The following is a 7,922-nucleotide window of genomic DNA, read 5'->3' as shown; positions in this document are numbered from 1 at the left end:
TGAGCTGTGCGTGCGTGTGTCTTTCTTTCTGCTCTTTTGTAGGGTTGCGTACTCTAGTGGATAAGAGCTGAGTGGTGGTTTCTCGCATTCAGTTCATGTAAAATGTACGATTCTCGAAACTGCCATTGTTGTGCTGAAGAAGTTTTCATTATTTTGTTGTTTTTCACACTAATGCAGATATTTTATAATACTGGCATAAGGATTAATCCTTTAAGGACATTGTTCGTCTAAAGAAGATCATTCTGGGCCCAGGATCGAGTAAACACAATAACGTACTGGGCCACCATACTTTGTAGTACAGGTTGCAGACACATCTCATTGGGTAGGGGAAGGACTGAATTGCACTGCATGATTCTTATTTGTCGTGTGACAACACCGAGACAGGCATTTTACAGCAGCACACAGAAACAAAACATGACACAGGAACTCGTTTACAGCTTTGAAAACACTGTAAATCTGATATATTTGACTTAGTTATGTTAGAACATTTATTCTGTCTCGTATTTTATTAGATATGCTTGTATAACATTTGTGAAGATCAAGAAACGAGTGAATATAAGCAGATTATGTTTCATGAATTAAATTTATCAGGTGCACTTTTTTCCTTAATAATAATATCTTTATATAGTGCCTTTCATAGTGGACCACCATCACAAAGCGCTTTACAGAGTTAGGCTGTGAACTGTGCATTACATGCAGAGTCACTTACAATAGGACATTGATTTAACATCTCATCTACAGGATGGAGCACAAGGAGGTTAAGCGACTTGCTCAGGGTCACATAGTGGGCCAGTCAGTGGCAGAGATGGGATTTGAACCAGTGACCTGGTTACAAGCCCTAGACTTTAACCACTGGACCACACTACCTCTTATTATTGCTAATAATGTAATGAAGAACTATTTTATTTATAAATATTTATTTTGAGAAAAAAATTGAGAGTACTGTCCATTATTATTTATAAAGACCCTGGGAATAAACATTTATCAAGTAATTTTCCCAAACATCAATATTTTTCAACAAAACTTTCAGGTATTGTAATGTCCTTCAGGTTAAAAAAAGCAGAATACATGTTAGCCTTTTGGTGGAATTCGAGGGGGAGGGGGGGCGTGTCGGGACCCTTAATTGCTCCCTATCATTACCAATCTCCTATTTAAACCCTGAACACACACACCTTCCCTCTAGTGTTTTTCATTTTGTAGCAAACACTCAGACTCCATCATTTGTGCTTCAGCTTCAAGTCTTAGCTAATATCTAAACTCTCACTCCTGTCACTGCAGGTCATTTCTATGCATACCGCTGCCAAGATATTATCAACTATTTTCCTACCTGCTCAGGTAATTCTTCTCATCATTCAGCTTCTCTATTCGGTTGCAGGAGCTCCAACATTAGTCTTTCCTGCTCCATCCAGTCTCCAGCCCAGCTACAGCACCGTTCAAAGCAGAGCTCCATTACTAAACTTTGTCCACGTCTTCATTGGAAGACTGGCCCTCTGTTAAACTTCTAAAGCTCTGTCGACAAGACCTACGTTAACAAATTTATATACATGACTAACTTAAAAAAAAAAAACATGCATCGAATGTATTTATTATTCAAATCTAAAAAGCAATGTTTTATACATAGACAAGGATTTTAATCACAATACCCACATTTAGTCTACCCTGCTTTACTGAAGCCAGAGGTTTTAATTCCAAGCGCAACCTCAAGTCGGCAGTATAACACTGCAATTATGCATATTCTAAGCTGGTTTGCTATCGCTGCAAATCTTGCACACTCCAACTTTTCTATCCATTACTGCAGTTTATTGTCACTCCGAGGGATTCTCAGGAGTCCCCTCCTGCCACAACCTTTTGCCTACTTATATCAACTGACATTCTTCAATTTCAACTCTTCCCACCCTTCGAGAACCTGGTCATGAATCCACACGCTTATCGGTTTTCCGAGATGCTCAGAATCCACCATCACATTAACTTCCAGCTTCCCTGCATCAAGCATCCATTCCTGCTATCTCTTCCTGTTCCTGGATTCACACTTCCTCAACTGGCTCCGCTCCTCCAAACTGACAAACTTTATCAAGGCACTTCATTCATCTTTTAAAGTCATCACTTCATTCAACTGAGCCGTCAGTCAGATACGGAAACCATGTCCTACAATCATCAATGTTTCGGTCAAACTGTCCGCCTACCCCGTAATGGACAATACACTCATAGACTGCTCCTGATGAAATCAGGTTTCGCAGCAGCATCACAGTAATACATTCTTCATCCTCTCCTGTTCTGCATCGGCCTCAGATCTATGCAGACGTGATACGAGACCAGAAATCTGTCTTGATTATGAGTTAAAGAGTTCCACTATTAGGAGAATGACACAAGTTATGAAACCCAAATCTCTGAATGTGAGTTAATCTTTTCCATTCCAAGCAGACATGATGGTAGCAAATCGTTGATTGATCCTGTATTGACTAAAACATAGGATGGTCGGCATCTCATGTCTCTGCCCTTGTTTCCAGAATCAGGCGCAAAGCGCGCTGAGCTTCCTCAGCAGTCGATTTCATATATTCGTTCAGCTCCAGCTGCCACCTCAGCCCTCATCAAACTCTGCAACACCGACATTTGCTTTTCAACTAAATACAACACTCTGCAACCTTCTGCATTCTACTCACCACTACATGGCTACAGCCTTAGCCCCAGCAAACAAATCATCCTGCTTGAATGAGCAATGGATTCTAGCCTCCATTGCCCATGCAAGGGATTCTCTTCACTTAGCCCCCACTACCATTAAAGCCTACAACTCCATAATTCAGTATTTCTACCGCCTCAACTCCGTCCCTTCCCCAACACTCCTATCCATCCATCAGTTCACTTGACACTCGGAGGGATCCTCAAGAGCTCCCCCCCAGCCGGCTCCCTATATCAATACATATCCTTCACTCTTTAAGCTCTACCCTCCTGTCCATACAATGACCTGACAGTGGAAGTATTATGTCTAACTGTTTAAATGGATTCCTCAGATGCTCAGAGTTTAATATCCCATCAGTTTCCACCTTCCCAGCGGCAAGATAGGTCATCACATTCATCTACTCTCGTTTCCTTTCACCTCAATTTGATACCCCTCATTCCTTTAGGATAGGAGCAGAAACCTCAGCAGCCAGCGCTAACATCAATCTCCACCTAATCAAGAGTATGAGGCACTGGACTTCATCAGCAGAAGATACATACATTCACCCATTCCCACTGACATTGCCACAGCCCATCAGAAAATTGTTAGCATGCCCGGAGTAGGGGCTACCTGACCACCGGTTGTAGCAGAGGCTTTTCCCCTTTTAGAAGGGGTTGTTTTCCTCTCCACTGAGCAGCAGGTAAACACATAAACCATTACACACTAACCCTTCTAACCCCTCTCTGTTTGTCGCTTATATTTCATCCTTGAGTCTGCGTTATGCATTTGCACATGCGCTGTCGTTTGTCTCACGGTGAGGTTCTGCGGGGAGCCGGGAGTCCATTCTTCGGGGGGTAAGTGAGCCTCACTTCCCTGACAACCTTATTTAAGGGAGGTTCTCATCACATGGGTCGGAGGAGACCCCCTGTCACACTATCCTTTAGCAGCTCATGCTCTTACCTCATCGCACTGAGGCTCTATATTTAACATATTTAACGTGGCCCACTTTAATATCTCAGTGCTCGAGTCCAAACTAACCCATCTATTCTTGTTCTTTACAGGTTCCCTGCAGGAGCCTCTCTGCTCCCGGCTTCAGAGAACGCAGTCTCCTCATTCGAGGGGAGCACCACATCAGTCAGGGAACCTTTTACTATTTCCTTTCAGGTCTCCGCAAGACCTATTCTCACCCCGCAAGGCGACTCTGCCGTGTCAGAATTTTTCTCTTGTTTTTCAGATCCCCGAGGCCGCAGCCTTCATGACCAAGCCCTCTCCTCCACAGAGGACGGCTCTCTGGTGGGGATATCTTTTCTATCCAGACCGCAGTCTGTTCAGAAGTTCTGGCCGCAGTCCACTTCTCTAAGCCAGGCCTGGCTTGATTAGTTTTCAGTATTCAGTGAAAGCTGAAACATTGATGTAATCACAGGCTTTATAAAATAACACAGGATTAGTTAAAACATTATCAATTAAAATAATTGAATTCTCTGTATCTATGTGATTAATAATCTATTTGGAAGTTGTTCAGTTCAGGAATCACGTACACTTTAGCATTCCTTTACCTGTGCCATAGCTAAAACCAACACCCATGTGCCCCCACTATCCAGGTAAGTAAGGCATTACATTTTTAAAGAAATCCATTCCGTTTTTTTTTTATAGTAATCTCTGTAATGAGGTGAAAGTGACCTCAGTGTTTCAGGTTAACACCACAGATAATCCAGACATTTAAGGAATTCATTTAGCAGTGCCACCGAACCAGCAGCAAGCTATATAAGCACCCCTTCACATGGAATGCTAAATAATGCATTTCATATACTAGCAGCACTTCAGAACTTAACAGCACTGGTTTCAGGCCTTCATGACTTCCGCCAATAACCTAACAAACTTACAAATGGTTAAATTTGGTCTAATTTGCATTTAATTAGCCTTAATTAATCCCTTTGGGTTATTATGATAATCTGGATTCAATCCTACTTTTCATGTTTATTGTCTGGCAAAATAATTAACATCACTAAGTATCAAGTGCTAAGAATGACACTGGGAAATGAATCCAGCATCAGGAATGCTGTACTGCAGATGGTGTAGAAGTTCATATTGAGGCAGCTCAGAGCGCTGGTCATTAGATGAAGTGTTCAAACAGAATATCTACCTTCTTTATATTTCTATCTAATGGTCTAGATTTCTTTGCTTTTGCAGCTTTGTATTTGTTTTATTAAAGTTATTGTTCGTTCAATAATGAGCAAAAATGCTCACTGGTCAACCTCATTGAACCCCAGAAATGCCAACAAACACCACATGCTTTTGGCATTTCATTTGGCAGTACAACAAATAATACTTCTGTATAAAACTCATGCGATGGCAGGCTGAGCAGGACTTGGCTTTGACAGTCACTGCTTAAGACATTCTACTAGTGTCCATTGCCAACATCCTTTCGGCATGCATGGCATTAAAACAGAAACTGATCTAAACTGAGTTTCATAAAGTGGGTCACACAAGGAAAAGAATCAGTTCTGATAAAAATTCCAACCATGCCAGACCTCGAATACCAAAAATGAGCTCCAGAGCTGTACATCAAAATTATACTTGACAACATCAGAACATTTTACTGAGTTTGTACCAATTACAGACCATGGGCCCTATTTAGCAATGTTCGCAAACCCCTAAGGCAATCGCAGAACACTTTTGCAGACTTTGCCCACCTATGTGATTTAGCAACATGTGTTTTTGTGCCCACTCGGCAAGTTAGTGTCAGTGCTTGGCATGGGTTGAACTTGGGGATTGTCCTCATTTTAATACAAATGTAGCGGGTTAGCAAACATCAACAGCGTTAGCGTTTGCATTTCAGTAGACAGGTGAAAGTCTAAACTGTGCGCAAATTACATGGTTGACTATAAATACCAGGGAACTACCAGGGAAGCAGGTAAAGAAAAGAGAGAGAGAAGAGAGAAATAAAAAATATGGAGTGTGCACTGGATTAATGTGATACTTTGTACTGGGATATTTTGTAACAATTGTAAGTTGCCCTGGATAAGGACATCTGCTAATAAATAAATAAATAAATAAATAATGATGAGACGATGTTCCCAAATATTTAAAAGTCACCTGTCTTTTCTGAGCCTGTCTGACACACAGTGTATGCTGCAATCACTGACATCTGCAAAGTGCCTCAGACTGACCTGGAAGGAAACGTGCGGAGAGCACACGGTTTGCCTGTAGCAGTAAAGTACACGCACCAACACAGGACAGGCACTTCTAAGCAAATCGTAAGGGTACCTATTCTGTCAACGTGCAAGTAGTGTGTGATCTGTGATGCAACAACTACATCACAAATGTCTACGCAAACTATCATTGCTCTGCTCATGACTTGTTTAACCTCTCCAATTCTCAGGTGTCAGCTGTGTTTCAGTGGTATGACAGTCTGAGGGGCTGGTTGATATGGGACAATGGGTATTCATTGAAGCAGTGGCTACTGACACCACTGCTCAACCCCACGACCCCTGCCGAAGGTATAATTGTACCTTTAAATGTGCTTGTACTGTAATTAAGCACACATTTGGAAGCAGATGCTGCACTGGAAGAAGCACCAGTGTTGGAGGTTACAGATGCTGCAAGGGCCAGGCAGGTCAGACAAAGCGTTTTATACAGGGATTCACAGGGACGCATACGAACCAATGAAAAAATGCAGACTTTGTTATCGGTGTATAAGATGCAAATGCATGCCATCAGTATATTTGTAACAGGAAAGCATTGATAATAAAAGAGGCTCTGGTGCTCACGATTCAAAGGTGAGCTATACTTGCCTAACTTAAGGAAAACTCCTGATTGCTCGCTCAACAAGTGAAAAAGTTATTTATGTAACTTCATTTTGTGTATACATTACTTTTTTTATTTCGTAAGTATTCACTGCCCCCCCCCCCCCCCCCCCCGAACTGCTAAGAAAAAATGTAGCCTTGCTTGAGACACTGTCTTCCTTGTTTATTTTTCAAAATACCCTCCATTCGCTATCACAGATGCACCGGTCATCTTAAAGGGAATGTTGAATCCTTATTGGTTGTAACCTTACTTCACCCACTGTGCTGTGATTGGCTGGGCGCATGATTTGTATTTGATCTGCATTAGCCCACACAGTCATTTTTGCCCTAGCGCACACATTTTATAAATAGGGCCCCTTAAGTAGAAGTCTTTCAGTCCTTCATTTCAATTGAAGGCAACCAAAACTCACAACCAAAATACTAAAACTGTTTTTTCTTTTCCTGGTAAACTGATGAAAGCACTCCATGACATGGATATACAGCACACAATACCAGCACCAGGCTCCTTTATTAGCAATTATTTTGAAAGGAGAAACGTGTGCTGTTGAAGCGATTTGACTCTCAAGGGTGCCATGGAAACAAACGCTGTTACAAACGCAGCAACGAGCATTCATAAAATCTCCATAAGAACTGTGACAGGAGAGCCCTTGAGTGAAGTCAGGGCAGTAATTTCACTTCGGGACAGGAAAGTCCTGTACACAATCATCTAATTAACAAGGATAAGAGCTTCGCTGTTTGTGCATGGCCAGGCCCTTTACTTGTCTCGTATAACGTGATTTATTCTGCATGCAAACTATTATTGATTTTCTCTCTAGAACACCAGTTTTTACAAGCAAAAAAAAAATAAAAATAATAATAATAATAATACCTGCATATCAATGACATTTAACTCTAAGAATAGGTGCTGCTTGTGATCAGAAACAAATAATCCTAGGGGGTCTAATACAAAAAATGGTTTGTAAACATGAAGTGGGATATGAAAAAAATAGTGATTAAAAGTAGAAGTAAACAGGAACTATGTATCATTACCAAAGGAGGCTGAAATAACAGAGGCAGAGTTATTACCAAATATGAATCAATTATCTTTGTCAGTTAACGTCAATAAGGAGTATGGCGGGGTGCCGCCCCTGTGCGTATTTTATGTTTATGTGTGTGTGTGTAGAGGTGCATGGAGTGTGGGTTATGAAGCACAGGTGATTTAGTGTATATCTGTTTCTAGGCACGGGGATTGCACAATCACTTCACGTGCAGATTAAAGTGGGTATTTGTGTGGGGGCATGAGGAGTGCACAATTACTGCCTGCTCAGACAATGATTTAACAAGCAAATCGAGCCAGACTGTATAAAAGAGGCACACATCTTTCACTCGGGGTTGTTGTGTTCAGGAACAGGAGAGAGGAGAATTAAAAACAAATAACAAAAACAACTGCTACGCATGCTGGTCCTACACCAGCCCGCTGC

The sequence above is a fragment of the Polyodon spathula genome, chromosome 2 (genome assembly GCF_017654505.1).
Source record: "Polyodon spathula isolate WHYD16114869_AA chromosome 2, ASM1765450v1, whole genome shotgun sequence".
NCBI classification, from domain to species: domain Eukaryota; kingdom Metazoa; phylum Chordata; class Actinopteri; order Acipenseriformes; family Polyodontidae; genus Polyodon; species Polyodon spathula.
The sequence above is the reverse complement of the archived record's forward strand: the minus strand, read 5'-3'. Positions refer to the sequence as shown.